At 38.9% G+C, this 21,146-nt stretch overlaps 1 long non-coding RNA gene across 1 annotated transcript; it reads right to left on the reverse strand.

Annotated features, from left to right (window-relative positions):
- Nucleotides 1-3,954: 3,954 nt before the first annotated feature.
- Nucleotides 3,955-16,626, reverse strand: LOC112823719 (uncharacterized). Its single transcript, XR_003208102.2, has 3 exons — nt 16,568-16,626; nt 5,068-5,192; nt 3,955-4,245 (listed from the first exon to the last, which is right to left on the reverse strand). It is a non-coding gene; the product is annotated as an uncharacterized lncRNA (long non-coding RNA).
- Between the last annotated feature and the right edge of the window lie 4,520 nt (nt 16,627-21,146).

Consider the following 21,146-nt stretch of genomic DNA (forward strand, 5'->3'; position numbering starts at 1 on the left):
GTGGATATTTAAAAAACAGGAAATACTGAAAAGCTAGAATATTTATATTTCAGTTGCCTGTGCTATGTTAAAATAAGAGGATAAAGATTTACTTAAAAAATGGAATTCTAAATCATTGTATAGGGTAAATTGGGTATAGTCAGAATTACTCCAAAAATTCCTTTTATAACTCACAGAGTACATAATAGTTTATTTTTGGCATATAAACCTATAAAATACTTTGCACGTTAAAAGTTTACAAAGGAAACTTCCTAAGGAGGGACAAAGGAAAATCTCTTTGCAAAGGTCTGGGCATGTAGCCACTATGCTCCAACATAACAGTCTGAACTCTGGGAGTGAGGGGGGCTGAATATGCAATTCTAAAGTATTCCTTCTTGTCTGTAGACTTTACTCCATTCAGATCTAATGAAGTTTCTAAAACATAATACATTAACTTATTGTGAAGATAAGAGTAGTCAATTGCATTTTTAGTATAGTTTTGCTTCTCAGGTTCTCTTAGGTTCTCCAAAAGTTACGTGACCTTGATGGTTTTCTGTAATTATATGAAGTGAAAGTTGGAAGAAAAGTAGCAAAGCAACTCACAAATGTCCCACTCCAGCAGGTCAAAGAGCACAGGAGTGAGAAGCAGGGAAGGCAGAGGGCTTACGTCTGTGTTTCTGGGGCTCTGTGTGGATCGGGGATGGTGTGCTCGTGTTGGATAAGCAGACGGAAGAGGAGGGAGGAAATTGACTTGGCCCAGGGAAATCTAAGTGGCTCAGGAATGAGAATTGTCGGAGACAAAAACTGCAGTGGCTGCCAACCAGTAATTTGCACTTCATGCTACCTTTATTTCTTGTCCAAAGTGAGAAAAAAGGCCTTGAAGCACCAGAGTAGGAGGGAGAAGAAAGGAAGAGCTGGTGGGGGCTGAAGCCAGGTTGGTTTCCTTCCTGGCTCACCCACGCTCTCCCACTCTTCCTGTCTGTGCTCAGCTGCCGCCCAGGCAGAGGCTGCTAAGGAGAGCTGGCGTCAAGAAGGCTTTATAGCAAACTGGAAGTTGAAGATGGAGCACAAGCTCCTGGGCGACTCTTTAGGAATCAGTGGCCGCGATTCCTGAGAAGCCCGTTGTCCTCTCCTTGCCATTCCATTGAGTTATAGGGGCAGCAACGAGAAGCTGTGATGTGGTAGGTGTACCTCAAAGGGTAGGTGAATGAATAACAGTATGGCCATAATCTTCCTATTTGCCTTTCAGGACATAGATGTTTGTGACTTTACAGTTTTCCAGGTCTCCAAACATCAGCTGGATTTCTGACAATTCCATTTGATCCTGCTAGTAACTATTTGGAGTTAACATCAGACTCTGCAGTTTTAAGGGCTCAGTCCCAAACTGTTCCCACTTCCAACTCAGTTGCAAGTGTCAGGTAGCAGGTTACCCACCTGACTTCTGTCTGACTTGCTACAAAAATCAGGGGTTCTGGCAACTTCCTCCTTAGGTTTGTCAATTCCCTAGAATGTCTCACCGAATCCAGGAAGACACTTTACATACTATTATGGGTTTATTGTAAAGGATACAGGTTAGGAAGAGCCAAAGGGAAGAGCTGCACAGGGCGAGGTGTGGGGGAAGGGACACACATCTTCCATGTCCTTTCTGGACATGCCACCCTCCCAGCACCTTCATGTATTCGCCAACCTGGATGCTCTCTGAATCCCATTGTTGGGGGGTTTTTATGGAGGATTCTTTATTCAGGCATGATTGACTGTGTGGCCACTGGTGATTGAACTCAATCTGTAGCCCCCTCTTGTGTCCCTGGAGGTCAGGGAGTACGGCTGAATGTCCCAACCCTCTAGTCATGCCTTGTTCTTTTTGAAGAGCAGCCCCCATCCTGATGCTATCTAGGGGCCCTCGAGAGTCACCTTATTAACATAAACTCAGGTATGATTGAAAGATGCTCATTATGAATATCAAAAGGCACTCCTATCACTCAGGAAATTCCAAAGGTTTTAGGATCAATGTGCCGGGAACTGGGGACAAAGGCCAAATATAGAATTCCCATGATACTGTAAGGACACATTTTGATATTAAAAATTGAATTCTTTGGGGGAGCCACATGACTTTTTTTTTTTTATTACATTGGAATAAATCATTTGGCTCGCTCTAGGGGTAATCTGATATTTCCTGCCCCTGTCAAAGAAACAGGAATTGTAGTTCTGAATAAAAGCCCTCTCACCCTAAAGGAAAGGCCGGTATCCTCTGTATTAGTTTTCTAGGGCTGATGTAACAAAGTACCACAAACTGGATAGCTTACACAACAAAAATGTATTTTTTTCACAGGTCTGGAGGCTAGAAGTTCAAAATCAAGGGCATGGCTACATTGGCTCCCTTTGAGGGCTGTGAGGGAGAGATCTGTTCCAGCTTCTCTGCGTGACTGGTACCTGGCGCTGTTCTCTGTCGCATCATCTTTGTCTTCCGTCTGTGCTTATCTCTGTGTCTTAATTTCCCCTTATAATAAGGCCACCAGTCATATTGGACAGCCTACCCCAATATGACCTCACTTCTACTTGACTAACTCCATAAAGAGCCTATCTCCAAATCAGGTTACATTCTGAGATACTATATGTTAGAACTTTAACATATGGATCTTAGGGGCACAAAAGTCAACCCATGACCCCATCTTTGCCAGTGGTTTGTCTCTAAATGTAGGATGATCACTTTCTGAATCAGTCACAAAGAATTATTATGGGGGATTTGGGGCAGAGGCATAAGTAGGACTTGTTATGAACTCAATATTTCTGTGCACATAGAGTGTGGACACTCTAAGGAGAAAGCACCATACATGATCCCTTTCACTGGGAAGCCCCTACTCGGACACACCAAACTGCCCAGCCTTTTGCTGCCCTATTCTCAGTACTCTGCCCCTTCCGTCCAACCTGCAGTTTGAGACCTCATCCTCCCACATCTCCTCTTCTTCACAGACATTGATTTGGCCCTGGTGCTTTTCATCAATCCCACCCACATTTCCAGGACGTATTTCCAGGATGTCTTGGAACAGAGGCATTCTCAGAGCTGTATTTCCCAAATTCTGGTATCTTCCAATCTAGAAGACAGATGTGTCTTATTTCTCTGTTGTATTTAGAAACAATGGTCTATTTCTCCCCAGTGCCCAGGCCATATTCCAGCCCAGCCAAATCAGAATTTCTGATTATGGGACCCTGATTCCTTTAAGCTACCCTGATTCCACAACACAGAGTTAAGAATCACTGAACTAGGAAAGCAACATGAATGGGCGCCTGGGTGGCTCAGTCGGTTAAGCGACTGCCTTCTGATCAGGTCATGACCCTGGAGTCCCAGGATCGAGTCTCGCATCAGGCTCCTGCTCAGCAGGGAGTCTGCTTCTCCCTCTGACCCTCCCCCCTCTTGTGCTCTCTTTCCTCCTCTCTCTCTCAAATAAATAAATAAAATCTTTAAAAAAAGGAAAAAAAGAAAAGAAAAGCAACATGAGGAAGGGCAGGAGCGGGGCTGCTTTGGACACCCTGAGTACAAGTTGCATATACATTTCCCAAAAGCAAACACTAAGTCTCAGAGATAGTGCAGTCTAAATACATGCTGTGACAAAGAAATATTTTCCTAATTGCAAAATAATTTAAACAACTCTCTCTGCCCGTGGTACATGTAACATCTTACCTTGTTATGAAAAGAAGTTCTAGTTTCTGTTTGTGAATTGGATACCTGATTGCAGAGTGTACCTTGATGGCTTTGGGTACATGAGAAAAAAAGACCAAGTTCAAATGTAGCTACCCTTAATTCTACCCTTAGCTGCACAAAAAGTTTGCTTGAGTTTTAAAATTAAAATCTTTTTACTACTTTCTTTTTCGGCTGTTTGAAGTTTACTTTTGAAATAAATTATACATTTGTGTAATTTAAAGGGATAAATCATCCTAGAATTATTTATTAAGAGAACAGCACCTTCATACCCCTCATCTTATTTCTTTCTTTCACAGTAAAACCTTTTTTATCATTTGCTGGTTTTTTGTTTTTTGGGGTTTTTTTGTAAATTTCAGCTCCTTGCATCATATTGCCCTCACTTGAGCCCCGGGGTCTCTACATTTGTCTCCACAGATTCATTACATTGAGTAACTTTGTGCCAAATTTTGATCATAGTTTTCATTCTTTGTGATGCATTGTTTTTCTTGTGGGTGTCCTTCCATAAACTTTTCTTTTTCCTTTTATCTTCTCATTTTTCTCCTAGTTCCTTTGTCTTGTACTGCTTCCTTTTAAAAAAAAATATTGAGGGAAAATTCACAAAACAAAATCAATCACTTTGAAGTTTACAACTCAGTGGCATTTAGTATTCCCATGATGTTGTGTCCGCATTACCACCATCTAGTTCCAGAACATTTTCATCATCCCAAAAGGAAACCCCTGACCCACTGAAGCAGTCTCATTACTTTTGGTAAGACCAATTACTTATTATATTAGTTATCTATTACGGTGTATAGGATATGGCTTTGAAACATAGCAGCTTAAACTAGTAATCATTTTTTATCTTACAGTTTCTGGGGATCAGGAATCAAGACACAGCTTAGACTCGAGCTCAGGGTTTCTTGTGGGATGTAATCAAAGCATTAGGGGCTGTAGTCATGTCAATGTTTCATTGGGGAGGGGTCCATTTCCAAGCTCACTCACGTGGCTATTGGCCAAATTCAGTTCCCTCGAGGCTGTTAGACTGAGGGCCTCAGTTGCTTGCTGGTTTGAGCTAGAGGTGAGCCTCAATTACTTGCCATCTGGGCTTTTCCACAGGAAAGTTCACATCATGACAGCTGGCTCCATCAGGGTGAGCATGTGACAGAGTGACAGAGGACTCAGAGAGGGGGGAGGGAGAAAGGGAGAAACAGAGATCTAGCAAGATGGAAGTCAGTCTTTGTGTAACCAGTCTTGGAAGTGACATCCCATTGCTTGTGCTGTGTTCTAGTTATTAGAAGCAGTCATTAGGTCCAGCCCATAGTCAGGGAGGGCATTACATACACAAAGGCATGAGTTATCACTATGCCAAGAGGTGGAGATCAGTGAAGGCCATCTCAGAGGCTACCAACCGTGCTTGGGTATGGCTTTCTTCAGTTGTTTTCTGCCTGAAAATGGTCGTGATTTGAGGATCTTTTATCCAATTTCGAGTCATCTTTGGTAATTAAGGGATGATTTTGCTTTTTCCATTGCGCATCTAAAAGAATTTACATGAATTTAGAGGAGAGAAAACTTACACAGGCAGAATTCATGAAAATTAAAACGGAACAAAATAAAATTTTGAATATATGTGCCTTGCACATGAAAAAGACAGGCAGATGGGGTGTCTGGGTGGCTCAGTCGGTTAAGTATCTGACTCTTGATCTCAGCTCAGGTCTCAATCTCACAGTCATGAGTTCAAGCCCCACATTAAAAAAAACATAAAGAAAAAGACTGACAGAGAGAATTGAATAATTATTATAATCCTGTGCCCAAATGTCTATATTCATAAATCCATATTTACATACTATGTATGGAGAAAAATTATACTGATAAGTAAGAAGGGTAGAGATCAGTGTTAGCTGAAGCTATTAAGTGGGGAGCAAACTTGAAAAAGACCTTACTTAAAGGAAAATGAACACCATGGTGAGATTTAAAACCGTATCATTTAAGCAGCAGGAATCAGACGATATTTACCATGAAGAGGAGAATATTTTGTGAGTTTTGACAGCTATTTCAAGAACTGCTAAAAGAGGACTCTGATGTCTTTGTGTTTTCCTGGGGGGGTGAGGTAGGACCTCAGGGTGGAAAGAGTTTCTTGAAGCTCTAGGTTTTGTATCCTGGATCCCACCTGTAATGAGCTGTGTAAGTTAGAGCAAGTTCTAAGTCTCCACTTCCCTGTCCATAAAGTGGGATAATCATAGTACATATCCCATAGAGTTGACAGAATAAGCTAAGTAGAAGTTCAAGGATAGATTCTATTATATTTTCTTATACTGAACTAGGGCTAAGGGATGGAAACATTGAGGGGGTAGATTTTGGCTTAATGCTGAGAAGAATCCAGGCTCCCTGCTCAGTGGAGAGCCTGCTTCTCCTTCTCCCCCTGCCTCTTCCCCCTAACTCATGTCTCTCTCTCTCTCTCTCTCACTGTATTTCAAATAAATAAATAAAATCTGAAAAAGCAGGGGGAGGGGTAGCTCCTGGGTGGCTCAGTCGGTTAAGTGTCTGCCTTCGGCTCAGGTCATGATCTCAGGGTCCTGGGATCGAGCCCTGCATTGGGCTCCCTGCTCCGTGGGGAGCCTGCTTCTCCCTCTGCCTTTGCCCCCCCCACCCCCGCCACTTTGCTCTCTCTCTTGCTCTCACTCTATCTCAAATAAAGAAATAAATATTTAAAAAAATACTGAGAAGAATCATCCAATTTTAGAACAGGAGTTGGCAAACAATGGCAGGTAGGATTTTGCCCATGGCATAGCTTTGTTTTTGTTTTGTTTTTTTCCTTCAGCTTTATTGAGAAATAACTGACAAAAATCACTGTATAAGTTTACAGTGTACAGCATGATGGTTTGATTTATACATATTGTGAAATGACCACAATAGGTTTAGATAACATCCATAATCTCTTATAGAGACTATAAAAAGAAAAGAAAACAAATCTCCTTGTGATGAGAACTCTTAGATCTACTTTCTTTTTGTTTTTGTTTTTTTAAGATTTTATTTACTCATTTGAGAAAGAGAGAGCACAAGCAGGGGGAGAGGCAAGGGAGAGGGGGAAGCAGGCTCCCCACTAAGCAGAGAGTGAGATGCGGGGCTCGATCCCAGGACCCGAAGATGATCATGACCCCAGCTGAAGGCAGGTGCTCAACCATCTGAGCCACCCAGGCGTCCCTCTTAGATCTACTTTCTTTTTTTTTTTTAATAATTTTTTATTGTTATGTTAATCACCATACATTACATCATTAGTTTTTGATGTAGTGTTCCATGATTCATTGTTTGTGCATAACACCCAGTGCTCCACGCAGAACGTGCCCTCTTTAATACCCATCACCAGGCTAACCCATCCCCCCACTAGAACCCTCAGTTTGTTTTTCAGAGTTAGATCTACTTTCTTTACAATTTTTCCTAGATTTCATGCAGCAGCACTAACTAAAATCATCATGTTGTACATTACATGTAACTGAAAGTTTGTACCTTTAGAACACCTTCTTTCAAGTCCTCCTCTCCCTACCCCCTGTCTTTGATAACCACAAATCTGATCTTTTTTGCTATGGGTTTGGTGTGTGTGTGTGTGTGTGTGTGTGTGTGTGTGTGTGTGTGTGTGTGTTTAGATTCCACATGTAAGTGAAATCATACAGTATTTGTCTTCCTCTGCCTGACTTACTTCACTTAGCACAATGCCTTCAAACTTTATCCATATTGTTGCAAATGGTAGGATGTCCTTGTTTTTTAATGGCTGAATAATATTCCATTGCATATATATACCTCAACTTCTTTATCCATTCATTCATTGATATAAACTTAAGTTGTTTCCCTTTTGCCCAGCAAAGGAAACAGTTGACAAAACCAGAGGACAACTGACAGAATGGGAGAAGATATTTGCAAATGTCTTATCAGATAAAGGGCGAGTATCCAAAATCTATAAAGAACTTATCAAACTCAATACCCAAAGAACAAATAATCTAATCAAGAAATGGGTAGAAGACATGAACAGATATTTCTCCAAAGAAGATGTACAAATGGCCCATGGAAACATGAAAAAGTGCTCAACATCACTCGGCATCAGGGAAATACAAATCAAAACCACAATGAGATGCCACCTCACACCGGTCAGAATGGCTAAATGAACAAGTCAGGGAACGACAGATGTTGGCGGGGATGTGGAGAAAGGGGAACCCTCCTACACTGTTGGTGGGAATGCAAGCTGGTGCAGCCACTGTGGAGAACAGTATGGAGGTTCCTCAAGAAGTTAAAAATAGAGCTACCCTTCAACCCAGCAATTGCACTACTAGGTATTTACCCCAAAGATACAAATGTAATGATCTGAAGGGGCACATGCACCCCAATGTTTATAGCAGCAATGTCCACAATAGCCAAACTGTGGAAAGAGCCTAGATGTCCATCGACAGATGAATGGATAAGGAAGATGTGGTATATATATATATATATACACACACACATACACACAATGGGATACTACTCAGCCATCAAAAAAAAAAAAAAGAAATCTTGCCATTTGCAACGACATAGATGGAACTAGAGGGCATTATGCTAAGTGAAATAAGTCAATCAGACAAGGACAGTTATATGATCTCACTCATATGTGGCGTTTAAGAAACAAAGCAGAGGATCATAGGGGAGGGGAGGGAAAGGTAAAACAGGATGAGATCAGAGAGGGAGACAAACCATAAGAGACTCTTAATCATAGGACGCAAACTGAGGGCTGCTGGAGGGGAGGGGGTAGGGGGAAGGGGTAACTGGGTGATGGACACTGAGGAGGGCACGCAATGAGCACTGGGTATTATATAAGACTGATGAATCACTGACCTCTACCTCTGAAACTAATAATACACTCTATGTTAATTAAATGAATTTAAATTAAAAAATATTTCATTAAAAAAAAAGAAGCTCAAGTTGTTTCCATGTCTTGGCTATTGTAAACAATACTGCCATGAATGTGGAGGGGGACAGATATCTTTTTGAGTTAGTGTTTATATATCCTTTGGATATAGTCCCAAAGATGGAATTGCTGGATCATATGGTAGTTTTTATGGTAATTTTTGAGGAGACTCCATACTGTTTTCACGGCCTGTTTTTGTATGGATTGCATCTTAGTCACTTTGGGCAGCTATAGCAGAATACCACAGATGGGGTGTCCTAAATGATAAAGCTTTATTTGTCACAGTTCTGGAGTCTGGAAAGGCCAAGATGAGGATGCTGACTGACCTGTTGTCTAGTAAGGACCCACTTCCTGGTTTAGAGATGGCCCTCTCCCCCTCTTCTCCTCACATGGGTGAGGGAGAGAGAAGAAGCAAACTTTTCCATGCCTTCTCTTATAAGGGCACTAATGCCATTCATTGGGGCTCTACCCTTACACCCCATCTCCAAATACTATTGCATTGGAGGTTAAGGTTTCAACATATAAATTTGGGGGAAACACAAACATTTGATTCATAACAGATTATGAATGAGGAATAGTTTTTATATTTTCAAAGGGCTATCGTGGAAGCAGAAGCAGAGATGGAGACTGTGTGTGACCCACAAAGCCAAAAGTATTTAGTGTCTGCTCCTTTAATGAAAAAAAATTTGCTGACCCCTGGAAAGTTTTCTCAAAGTGGGATGTCATTCTTGGGGGGTAAATCAGTTTTCCGTGTTTAAGCATTTCTTAGAGCTGCTCAAGTAGGAAATCGAGTATCTCTTCAATGATGGTATAGGAAGAATTCAAACTGAGAGGATAACTGAGAAATAACCTCTGAAGTCCCCTTAAACCGTAAGAACCTATCAAGTTTTGGATCCCCATTCTGTATTTTAGCAGCCCTGGTTGTTAGAAAATTCTTCCTTATATTGAACAAACTGTGTTTTTGTTTTCGTTTTCATCAGTTCTATGTATGGCCGCTCTGTTTTCTGTCCTCCATTCTTTGTTGCTCTGGGTTTCAGAGGAGTTTGTCAGAAGGATGTCTGGAGAATGGAGACCAAGGCCATTTCTCATGTCTCGATACCAGATTAGTTCATCCTTTTATTGCAAAGTGTTGAAAAGCCATAGAATTGATAGTAGTGAAGGGACAAAGGAAAATAAGGAGCCAATCTTCCTGTTAATGGTAAGAAAAATAACTTAAGAAAGGCTATATTGGCTTGGAATTATTTAGATGTTCAACCTGATATATGGCACCCAAACATATAATTGTATTAACGAGCATTTATTGACCTTCTAGTACACGTATATGTATATATTACCTCATTTAATCCTCACAAAAACACTATGAGGTACCAGTTGTTACTATAACAGTAACTGAATACAACAACCAAGGCAACAAAAAATTCCTTCTACAAAGTATTATTATCTCCACTTTACAAATAGGAAAATGAAGTTTAGAAAAATTAAGAAACTTGTCTGAAGGCAAGTGAGAGGTTCTGGACTCAAACTTGGTTGTGCCCAACTCCAAAACCTGTTGTCTTACCTGCCATAGTACCCAACGTATGGTACCTTGTGTTTGTGGCAATTGTAAGTAATGTGGATACCACTTGTCCAAAAGCTCTTCCTTCTAGCTCCTAATAATAATAATATAAAATGCAATTGTCTTTTTTTTTTCATATTTTCCCCCTTTCAGCTGTAGATTTCCTTATACATTACCTTCTCTGGGTGCCTAAAACATGCTGGGTATTTTTTAATGTTTATTTTGGTTATCTAGCATCATGTGCATAGGGAAATGGGTTGTATGAAATCCAGCATTCTTCCTCTGATTTGTTTTGGCCAAAGAACAATGGTTTTTTGGTTCTCCAGGCAAGTATAGTGGATATTTTTAAAAGAAAATATTATCCTTGAGCTACCTGAATCTATTATTTGTGGTAAGATCCCACATTCTTTCCTGCATGTTTTCCTACTTCTCCAAGAATATAGCTCTTCTGCATTTCTTTGTTCTTCAGAAGAAAGACTAGGTCTTACTTTCTTTGTTTCCTTTATCTTAAAAGTCAACTTAAAAGAAGTTGGGTACCGTGTGCTGGGGATGATTGTTAATTCTTTTTAAAAGATGGATTTTCAGGATCATCGTGTGTACAACAGCAAAATGACCCCAATGTAAGTTGTACATATAGCAATGGCTTTTCCTTTTTTATTCTTTTTAACCAATAGATATAAATTTGTCTAAAGAACAGAGAAATTATTGGTTTGGGGTTAGGGTCATGGAGGGAGGTTGAGATGGAGGCGATTTTTAATTTTTGCAAGAGTTGGTGGTAAAGGTACAGAGGGGTAGAAAGTTGATGCCTGAGTGGGACCATTTCTCTAGCATTGAATGTAACCCTACATGGTCTCCATAGGCTTGAATAAACTAGGATATGAGTAGTCAAGAGAGGTTACATGTAATCCCAAGTCAGCCTGTTAATTTAGCCCTCCCCAAAGCTTGAATCCTAAAAGCAATTATAATGATACTGAATCATCCCAAAGGTGCCCTGAGAAAGGCAGCCCTTTAGTTCATGTGGAATTCCTGGATCTGGGCAGCAGAGCCAACTGGGCTCATCTTTGCATGCTTTGTCCTGAGGATGGGGAAAGCCTCGATGGATGGGACAAACAAAACTATGGGAAATGAAGGAAGTATAGGCAGATTGAAGTTATCATAGGAAAAGGGTGTGTTGCACAGGCAAGAAGCTACGTAAGTCCTGAAACAAACATTGGTCACACTTGCTTAGTTTTGTTACTAATCCTCATCCTCCCCTAGACTAAGACTTATCACATTATTTACTTGTTTTTTTTCATTAAAAGAAAAGATAATCTACCTCACCATCTTTCCTATGTGCTTGATTTTATTCTGCCCGTAAGAAATAGTGACACTCCATTATGATTCAGTGCAATGTCTTCTATGTGCCTCTGCCTTGAAAGAGATAATATCTGCTTATGGCAGCCAGAAATAAAATGTGAATAAAGAAGATTATGAGCCAGCGAATCCTCAAATATTAAAATGTGTGTGAATTAATAAGAATGACGGAAGATTTTGAGAGAGATGAGATCTGATTTGAGTGAAAGACTGGCCCCAGTGAGCGTGACGATGACACGGAGGTTTGCTATAGTGAATTCTTCCAGTGTCACCATCCTTACTTCTAACCCTGCATGGTCCATGGCCTTGCCCCTGAGTGGCAATTCACTTAGCAGACTGTTGAGCTGCCAATTTGCTTAAAGCATTTCAAGGTGTCTTTTTATATATATATATATATATATATTTTATCTCACATAGCTTTCCTTTCTTTTCCCTAAGACCACTTTGCTTTATTAACATTTCTTAATCCATTAATACAAAAACCTGGTATCCCCTCTATGAAATGCCTTTGAGGCTACTCAGTTTGGGATAATTGCATTCCTCCCAAATAATATCTATCAATCATTGCATTTACCATATGTTATTATAATTTCCTATTTGTATGTTTACCTCCCCCAACTACTCTGTGACTTCTTTGTGTAGAGAAAAATAAATGGTTTTCAAAGCCACGGACTGAAATTGAGTCCCTTTACTGAATAGGACTGGTCTCTGATAAACTAGCAGATGATCACATAACTGATTCATTCTAAATCATCTAAGAAGCCAGGCACAAAAGGCCACATATTGTGTGATTGCATTTATTTGAACTATCCAGAAAAGGCAAATCTGGAGAGACAGAGAACAGGTTAGTGGTTATGAAAGGCTAAGGGAAGAGGGAAATGGGAAATGATTGCTTCATGAATATGGGATTTCCATGTAGGGTGATGAAAAATTCTGTGAGTAGTGTTAAGGGCTGCACAACACTGCAGATATTCTTTTTTATTTATGTTTTAAGTAGGCTCCACACTGGGTGTGGAGCCAACACAGGGCTTGACCCCATGACCCTGAGATGAAGACCTGAACTGAAATCAAGAGTCAGATACTCAACCAACTGAGCCAACCAGCCACCCATATAAATATTCTTAATGCCCCTGAATTGCACTTAAAAATGGTTACACTAATAAATTTTATGTTATGTGTATTTTGCCACAGTAAGAAATAAAATCAAAAAGAAAAATAAACAAAAATACAAACAGCCAAAAAAAGAAAAAGTAGTAAGGCCAGTGCCCATATGTCCCTGTATATTCCTCAAACTTCTGTCTAGAATGTCCTGATTTCCTTTACCTCCCAGATTTTGAATCCTTGACCTTTAAGATGCTGTAAGGTGAATCCATAACCTACAGGGGCTCCACTGTAATTTTCTTCTCTATCAAAGGCCTCATGATGGAGAAAAAAAGAAAGAGGAGTTTCGTACAAGGAAAATGGAATTGAATATTATCAGAACCAGGTAAAATTACTTACCAGGTATGGCCAGGGACTCTTTCTCCCTGCTTTGTATATGTAACTGTTTTAATTTACAAAGTATTAACAGTTATTTGCAAAAGAAAACAAAAAATAGGACAAATGTATAAAATAAAGAAGAAAAATATTTTTGGGGGGATTTTATTTTTACTGTGGTAAAATATGCATAATATAAAATTTACCATCTTAATTATTTTTTTCATCATGGTAAGTGTACTCTGTAATCCCCATCACCTATTTTTCCCATGCTCTCACCATCGGTTTGTTCTTTATAGTTAAGAGTCTGTTTCTTGGTTTTTCTCTCTTTTTATTTCCTTTGCTCATTTGTTTTGTTTCTTAAATTCCACATATGAGTGAGATCATATGGAATTTGTCTTTCTCTGACTGACTCATTTCACTTAGCATCGTACTCCCCAGTTCCATCCATGTTATTGCAAATGGCAAGATTTTATTTTTTATGGCTAAGTAATATTCCAACACACACACACACACACACACACACACACACACACACACACACCACATCTTCTTTATAGCACATTTTCTTTATCCATTCATCTATCAGTGGACACTTTGGCTGCTTCCATAGTTTGGCTCTTATAAATAATGCTGCAATAAACATAGGGGTGCATGTATCCCTTTGAATTAATGTTTTTGTATTTGGGGGTAAATACCCAGTAGTGTGATTACTGAATTGTAGGGTAGTTCTACTTTTAGTTTTTTGAAGAACTGCTATACTGTTTTCCACAGTGGTGAAAAATCATTTTCAAAAAGTCCCCTCTGAGGGAGACAAAGCTATATATAACCAAATTGAGATTTTGTTTTCCTTTTCTGAGCACACAAAATACCTTCCCAGCCTCTCTTGCAATTAGGTGAAGGACTGTATTGTTCTGGCCAATGGGGTGTTAGTGGAAATAATGTAACCAACTCCCAAGGCTGGCTATGAAATCCCTGTGCAGTCATTACACTCTCTTTAATTCCTGCAATAATTTTAGAGGTGATGTGTTTGAGATTAAGTAGAACCACAAGTTAGAAGAAATCTAGATCCCTATGTCACTTGGAAGGTGAGCGGCCAAGGAGAGCCAGGTGACTTGAATGGAAGGAAACCTATAGTGTTATTACATTAACCTTTTGAAATTCAGGGCCTATTTATTATCACAACAGAACATTTCCTGTTCTGATTCATTTACTTCTAAATCTTAATCAATGGAGGTAACTAACTGTATATCTAGTTTTTCAATTAAAGTATAGAGTATCTCCCTGGCATTCTCTGCCCTATTCCTTTAAAGTAGGTCTCAGATGTAGTTTTGGTGACCCACTTACTGCTAGGAAGCCATGTTCTTTCTTAAACCAAGTAAGAGAATCCCATTCTCTTTGCTAGGTAGGCATTTGCTAAGGAATGGTTTTATGATATGATTCTGGCCAAAGGGAAATAAGAGGATGTCTAAACAGAAAATTTCTTGGAAAGACATTTCCATAGGTTGCAAAAAGACAGCTGTCCATCTTTAGTTCCGTGTTGGTATAAAGCAAGGATTGGTGGTACCGTATGTTAGCAAGTGCCGTTATTGTGAGAACAAAGTTTACATGCCAAGCAGAGGAAAAAGATGGTAATAACCATTGTTCTTCATGATATCCCTGAGCCAATAAATTAACCAACACTCAAGATGTCCTTTCATATCTTATGGCACATGAGTTAATAAAACTTTCTTATTTTTCAGCTGCTTTGAAATTTTTACTCTTACTTGGAGCTGAAAACATCTGAAGCATTGATATTTGTTTCCAGTGATTTGGATATTTCAAATAATAGTGCAGCAAATACCTTTGTACACTTATCATTGATTATGTCCACAATTCTTTCTCTAGTTGTATTGCTGGGTCAAAGAGTATAAGCATCTAAATGTTTTATAGGTAATACCATATTTTCCTCCAAAAATATTACTTTGTCTTTGGCTTTTAAGTCTGCTGATCTGGATATTATCGATTTATTTAATTTTGCTAATCTGATAAGCAAAATAATACCTCTGTGCCTTATTTTGTCTTTCTTTTCTTATTAATAGAGTTGAACATGTTTTTATATGCCTAGTGACAATTTGTAGAGTTTTTTGTAAGTTGTCTATTCAAATATTTTGACCATTTTTCCATTGACATTTGTATTCTTAATTAGTAGGAGCTTTTAATAAAAATAAGACTATTAACTCTTGCATTGCAAATATTTTCTTCCAGTCTGTTGTTTATCTTTAACTTTGCTTATTAATCCCTGTTCCTATTCAGGAATTCAACATTTTTATCTCATCACTTTTATTACTCTTAGATTGAATGCCTTCCAATTTTTTCTCTTAAAATCCCAAGTGCTGTTCTTCTCGGTGGTATTTTCAAGGACCAAGATATCTTTAAAGTGTAAATAACCAAAATTTTAAATGATTGACAAGATATTTAGAGGGCTAGGCTATATGAACAAATACCTCTTAAATTATTTTATATAGATAATTGTTTTTCCTATGAGGGTACCTGAAAGAAAGGGAATATATTTTTGTCAAGTGCTTACTTTATGCTGGGCATTATGCTAGGTACTTTACCTGTGATTTTTTTTTTCAATTTCAATCCTCATGACAATTCTCTAAGTTGGTTTTTATTATTACTATTTCAAGAGAAGTAAGATTAGTAGTTTGCTCATGGTCACATAGTCAATAAGGTCTAGATCTGTATTGAGTCCAGGTCTTCTTAGTTCCTTAACATGGATCTTAACCAAGGTGCTCTGTGCTACTGGATAGATATGCAAAACAAATAAAATTCCTATTTCCCCCTTTCACACTTCTATTTGATTCTCTTTCTTTTATCCTGGAACCAGGAATTAAAAAAGCATATCTATGCAATTCAAACATTTTCTTTTCGTTGTACCATGGTGTCTTCTCTTGAGCTGAAGAAAAAAAAAGTAGGACATGTTTTATTTTTTAGGTGTTTTTATCAAGCACTATTTGTGTACAAAATTGAATCAATCACCAACATTATCAGGAAAACATTTCATGATGTTTGTGGACTAGACCTGTATGTTTTTAGAGACATTGATAAATTGGGTGATGGCTTTGTGTCGTTTATCACCAGGGCTTATTTGCTAGGGACTTACCTGGTTGAATCCCTCCCTGTTTGAACAGTCACTTCCTCTTGTCTCAGCTGGCTGTTTTTGACGTCTAGTACTGTCTGGTATTATTTTTAAGATGAGAGTGTGGGAAGAAAAGAGGAAATGTGTCTGCATATTGCACCAACCTCTGATCCAGGAGAACTTTTCTACTTCTGAATTTCGACATATACTCTACCAAGGATTTAAGTTTCTTTGCATGCTAATCCCAGTTTGAGCCCTGTCTAATAGCTTTTTCTTGAATAAACATTCAGAATAGCCAAAATAAAAGAACTTTTAATTCAGAAACTGAAAGCCTTGAAAAAGGGATCTGGAAAAACCCTAACCAAAGATCCTGATCTTGGGAGCCACCAACCTTTTTTTTTTTTAACTTAGTAAAACAGGTGGAGGAATCCGGAGTCTAGATTTCTAATTGTTATTCTGTCACTTACTTACTGAGTGGCATTGAGTAACTCAATGTCCCAGACGGTGTTTTTCTCTACACACAAAGTGGAGGAATTGGAGCAGGGTATCTCCAAGGTCACTTCTGTTGTTCAGTCTCATTCTAGAACACCAGAGCAACCCACACTACATCAGGGAGTTGCCTGATTTGGTCTTAAGTGCTCTTATCTGCCCTTCATGTTCCTTTTCTCCTCTGAGCACTGCACCCAGTAGGTACAGTGTTTTTACCTTGGTCCCTGAAAGTCTCAGAGTCTCTGATCCTGGGTTCCTTTGTTTTAGTTCTCTCAAACATTACTTATTGTTCCAAAACCTTTCATATTTATAGTCTCCTAAGGCCTTTCTCCTTGGTATGAAAATGATCCATTCTAATCAGTTAATGGTTTACTTCTACTTGGTAACTTGCTTGCATTCTAACAAGGACTTTCAATACACAGAATATTATTGACTCTAGAGAAGTGACTCAAAAAGTGGAAATTACAGGCACTTTGGGTTGGGCCAGTGGGAAAGGTTAAGGGTGGAGGTGGGTACAGTGGTCTTCTCAGAAACAAACAGAAAACAGCCACTTGGTCTGCCTTGTTGAACAGAACATAAATGCATTATGTTCCTAATCTCCTTGAAAAGACTAAATGACCTTGATATCCTTTTTCTATTTGTAAGGCCCAATATGATTATTTTTGTAAACAAAGAGTTTATATACCTTGAAGGGGGAAATGAAGACCAAAGCTTCTTATCAATTCGGAGAAGCCTTGAAGCCCAGTCAGATGTCAACTGATTCCAATGGCCCCGTTAAGGAGTAGAAGAGCCTAAGAGACCTGGCAAAATCCCTCTCTTAATTTTAAGACCCTTACACTCTAGTCGTTGCTTATGGAGACTTATTCTTTTCCTGAAGAGAATTTTGAGTTCTCTGTAGTCAGGGCTCAGGCATTTTACTTCTTTTTATGCTCCATGAGGCCTTGCACAGGCTGGAAACATACAATTGCTTAATGAATACTTGCTGACATATCATCCTTCTAGAAGAGAGACCAAAACAGCTATATATTTATTACCTCATTTTTCTGGGATAAAGCAGCTTCTGAAAATATCAATAAAATTAGAATCTTTATTTTGCAGACAGAGGAAAGCAAAGAAGTTAAAATGACTTGTCTTATGTCACACCTAGAAAGTATGACAGAGTTTGGATTGAAATGAAATTTTGACAAGTAGCTGAAGCAGAAAGCACAAGAAGGATCACTCTTCTGTGACTGCTATCTTGGCCCTTGTGTTCTTATGAGCAGGTTTGAGCAAAAGGAGAGAAAAGAGGAATGCCTGAGCATGTGAGCTAGTTTCATAGGAGAGTTGGAACCAGAGAGATTCTAGATTTGCTGGATTCTAGATCTGGATTTGGTGTGGTAGAGGACAAAATGATGGGGTTTTGTGGTGGTACTTGGAGCTGCGATCCGGGGTCTTATCTGCTTGCCTAGAAAGCCCTTTCTGTGGGTCATCATTTCAGATTTTGAATCAGAAGACTCAAAGTCATGCCTCAGAACTTCTACTTAGTAGCTGAGAGCTTTTTGGTGATGTTCACAGTAAAGATTCCAAGGCTTTTCCCACTGCCTACAAGGCCCTACATTGTAGGGCTCCTGGCTACCTCTGCTCCAGCCCCATGCTCAACCTTGCTATTTCCTCACCACACCAGACATGCTCCTGTCTCAGGGCCTTTTCACCTGCTGCTCCCTCTCCTTGCAATGCTCTTCTTTTTTAGAGAGCTTCATGGGTGGTTCCTTACCTCACTTGGGTCTCCGCTCATGCCACCTCATCAGTGGCATTGCACTTTCCTCGTAGGCCAGTCTAAAGGACTGTCTCTATGTTATTATATGTAAAACAAGAAGGATAGCCCTATGACCCTTTTTTCCATTTTCTCTATTAGATACAGAGTATATTAGGAGGGGACTTGGCATACAACCCTTTTTTCCATTTTCTCTATTAGATACTTTCATTAGATTAAGCCGTACTTGATATTACCTTGAAGAGTAATATCTGTGATAAATCTTGGTAAACTTTAAGGTACTATAGTAATAAAGAATTTTAGTTGTCTTTATAACTCTAAGACTTGGAAATGATTTATTAAGGGCTTTAAATTTAAGTATTGATCAAAAAAATTTTTTTTTCCAAATTGGATTGACCTTTTGAAAAACTTTTAATTTTTTTCTTCCCATTTTAGGGATTACTGTCATGATATAAATACGATGACTAATGGTGATGACCCGATTATCTATGTATATACATGGTTCTGTTTTCCACTTTTCTTAGCCTTTAATTGAATCAAATCAAATTTATGACTAGCTATCTTCAAGAACAAAGGAATTTTTCCAGTTTAACAATAGTTGGCAAATTAGAAGGACTCTTTTCAGGTGGAAGATGGTAAGTTTGACTTCAGACATAGCAACTTTGATGTGCAGGTGTAACTTCCACATGAAAAATCCCTAATGGGCCATTGGATGTTATCAACTGGTGGTACAGGAAGAAGTTAGCTAAGTGTTATTTATTGGTTTTCATCCAAACAGAGATAGTATGGTTAAATGTGAAAATCGGCCATACCCCAGTACAAGTTCAATATTAAAACAGTAAATTGAATGACACAGTATTGCCAAGTGCTTACTATGTGCTAGACACCATGCTTTGCATTTTTCATGCATTATTTAATTTAATTCTTATAATTACCTTGTGAGTATGTGCTAACATTATCCCCATTTTTATTTGAAATGACCAAAGTTTAATGAAATAAATTAATTTGCAGAAGCTCTCAGAGCTAGTGAGAATAGGAGCTGGCATTCAAAGCCAGGTTTATTTAACTTGAAAGTCAGAGCTTTTAATCACTATATTAGATTGTATAGTGTGTAATTTATGCAACACAAATTAAACATATTCTCAGCAGGAAGGTTGTCCTCTTGAAATGCATTACATAAGAGGCCCACAAAGTTCCTAAAATGACTCCAGTCTTAAGAGTTTCTCGGCTGTCTCAGAGTAGAGCCCAATATGAAACCCAACGGGAGATTTCCTATTTCCTACTTATACATTGGATATTTATAACATGTCCTTTAGGAAACCACTATCCCTCTTTTTTTAAAGTGTCAGTGCAATTGCATGTGACATAGGCTTTTGTGTAGAGTTCATTTTAATTTCTGTAAGTATTGAGATATGTATCATATGAGTTTTTGTATCTCATGGAAATAAATATAATGTGCATATTATAACTAAGCTGATATAGTTCCTGGCATGAAAGCAAAGAATGATGAATGAAATCTAGTGTGATTTGCCTATAATTGTGCTCCTCTGTGTCTGTCTTATGTCCTTTCTTTCATTTCATTCCAAACAGGTCTAACACAGAACAAATAGCCATGCTAAATCATACTGAATAATTCAATGCAGCACTTGCGGACGTTTGCAAGGTGTGTGTATTAAAGATGACGGCGATCTTCCTAGGGAGGAGAAAGACCAGAGAGTTTCCATATATTCAGGAAATGTGTTTAGACATGCATTTATATTCTTTGCTTTGTTTCTTTTAAAGATTTAGTTTCTTTCAAGCTTTTGTGAGTATATTATGGGAGGACTTGTCATACGACCCTTTTTTTCTCTATTAGATACTTAGGGGACAGATACCATACTAAAGAGGTTAGCAGTAGGGCAGGTAGCGTGGGTAGGCAGTGGCATTGGGGGTTTAAAGCAAACACACACCCTCCCCCACATCAGGAAGTATCTAGAGAACAGAGGAATTCACAGACTGATGCTAGAATCCTTAGAGGCCAGCAGCAACAAGCAAGGCAGTCAGCTGGTAGCCATCCTTGCACTTGGGACTATGGTCAAGTCTCCAGTTCCTGGCAGCTAGGACTGCCAAGAATAAAGTAGTTTTGAATCACTGTGTAAATTATCATGGTGGAGATGGAGACCCAGAAAGAAGCAGAAAGAAGTACAGTTTTCAAAACCAGGGCAGAAGGGCAGGGCTAGGACCCCTAAATTCCCAGTATTTAGCAAGGCTGGTTTAAGTATCTCCTGTCCTCTGTTAGGCTGAGTGCAGAAGATCAATGAGACCACTTTTGTAGGTGGGCTCAAGTGATCCACGCACAAAGCAGGGTCTTTTACTCTGCAGTTTACACTTTACTGCCCCTCCACTGAACAAACCATACACAATGATAGTGATTTGGATTAGCAACACAATTGATGAATACTGGGCAATGAAGCAATTCCATGTGAGTTGCAGAGTTAATAATATATACAAGTGAATAAATGTCTGTCTTTTTTATTTAAATTCAATTAGCCAACATAGAGTACATCATTAGTTTCGGATGTAGAGTTCAATAATTCATCAGTTTTGTATTACACCCAGTGCTCATCACATCACGTGCCCTCCTTAATGCCCGTCACCCAATTACCCCACCCCCCACCCACCTCCCCTCCAGCAACCCTCAGTTTGTTTCCTATAGTTAAGAGTCTCTCATGGTTTGTCAAATAAATGTTTATCTAACTCATAATTATCTCTATCAATTACGGTCCCAATAGGAGACAGATGGCACATTCAAATGGGGTAATTGAAAAA

Source organism: Callorhinus ursinus, unplaced genomic scaffold, assembly GCF_003265705.2.
Source record: "Callorhinus ursinus isolate GAN/ISIS: 27379988/994484 unplaced genomic scaffold, GSC_fseal_2.0 scaffold5, whole genome shotgun sequence".
Classification (NCBI taxonomy): Eukaryota; Metazoa; Chordata; class Mammalia; order Carnivora; family Otariidae; genus Callorhinus; species Callorhinus ursinus.